Source organism: Arachis ipaensis, chromosome B05, assembly GCF_000816755.2.
Source record: "Arachis ipaensis cultivar K30076 chromosome B05, Araip1.1, whole genome shotgun sequence".
Taxonomy (NCBI): Eukaryota; Viridiplantae; Streptophyta; class Magnoliopsida; order Fabales; family Fabaceae; genus Arachis; species Arachis ipaensis.
Genome location: NC_029789.2, coordinates 33,861,474 through 33,863,296, shown reverse-complemented (window position 1 = coordinate 33,863,296; position 1,823 = coordinate 33,861,474).

Sequence of the window (1,823 nt, the reverse complement as noted above, 5' to 3'; positions counted from 1 at the left end):
CTTCAAAGCAGCATGGTCAGTATAAATAATAACCTTAGAACCAAGTAAATAGGACCTAAACTTATCAACAGCATACACAACAGCTAATAATTCCTTTTTTGTAGTTGTGTAATTCTTTTGAGCATCATTTAACACACGACTGGCATAATAAATGACATGTACAAGCTTACCATGCCTTTGTCCTAAAACAGCTCCTATAGCAAAATCACTAGCATCACACATTAATTCAAATGGTAAATTCCAGTCAGGGGGAGCTATAATGGGAGCAGAGGTAATGTTTGCTTTCAGAGTTTCAAAAGCATGCAAACAATCAGAATCAAAGACAAAAGGAACATCAACAACCAACAGGTTGCTCAATGGTTTAGCAATTTTAGAAAAATCCTTTATAAATCTTCTATAAAATCCTGCATGACCCAAGAAACTCCTAATTGGCTTAACATTAGTTGGTGGTGGTAATTTTTCAATTACCTCCACCTTTGCTCTGTCAAACTCAATTTCCTTGCTTGAAATCCGGTGCCCAAGAACAATGCCTTCGGTGACCATAAAATGGCATTTTTCCCAATTTAAAACAAGGTTTGATTCTTGACACCGTTTCAAGACAAGAGATAGATGTTTAAGGCAGGATTCAAAAGAATTACCAAAAATAGAAAAGTCATCCATAAATATCTCAATAAACTTTTCAACCATATCAGAAAAAATTGAAAGCATACACCTCTGAAAAGTTGCTGGAGCATTGCAAAGTCCAAATGGCATTCTCATGTAGGCAAATACTCCAAAGGGGCATGTGAATGCTGTCTTCTCTTGATCTTGAGGGTCCACTGCAATTTGATTATATCCAGAATATCCATCTAGAAAACAATAAAAAGCATGACCAGCTAACCTCTCAAGCATCTGATCAATGAAGGGGAGGGCGAAATGATCCTTCCTTATAGCAGTGTTGAGCCTCCTGTAATCTATGCACATTCTCCATCCTGTGACTATTCTTGTAGGAATAAGCTCATTCTTTTCATTCTGGATCACTGTCATCCGTCTTTTTTTGGGAACTACCTGCACAGGACTTACCCAAGGGCTGTCAGAAATAGGGTAAATAATACCTGCTTCCCATAATTTCATTACCTCTTTTTGGACCACCTCTTTCATAGTTGGATTGAGTCTCCTTTGTGGTTGCACGACTGGTTTAGCATCATCTTCAAGAAGGATCTTGTGCATACACCTGGTTGGACTAATCCCTTTCAAGTCACTAATGGTCCACCCAAGAGCTGTTTTATGGCTCTTGAGCATTGAAACAAGTGCCTCTTCTTCTTCAGGTTTCAGAGAAGAGCTAATAATCACTGGGTATGAATCATTTCCACCCAAGAACACATATTTCAGAGAAGGAGGTAAAGGTTTGAGCTCAAGCTTGGGGGCTTCCTTCTCCTTTATAGGCGTGTTCATCAGCTCCTTTTGGGGTGGTGAATCATCAACTTCAACTAATTCACACTCAGAAATAGGATCCAGAATGTCATCAAGTACCTCAGTTTCCAGTACTTCCTGAATAAGTGGTTCAATAACATCTATTTTCATACACCCCTCAGAATCATTGGGGTGTTTGAGGGCTTCAAAAACATTTAGGACCACCTGTTCTTCATTGACCCTCAGGGTTAATTCACCCTTTTGCACATCAATCAGGGCTCTACCTATACCTAAAAATGGTCTACCAAGTATAATAGAGGGTTTTACCTCCTCTTCCATGTCTAATATAACAAAATCAATAGGAAAAATAAATGGTCCTACTTTAACAAGTAAATCTTCAACCACACCTACAGGTAATTTAATAGAAAGAT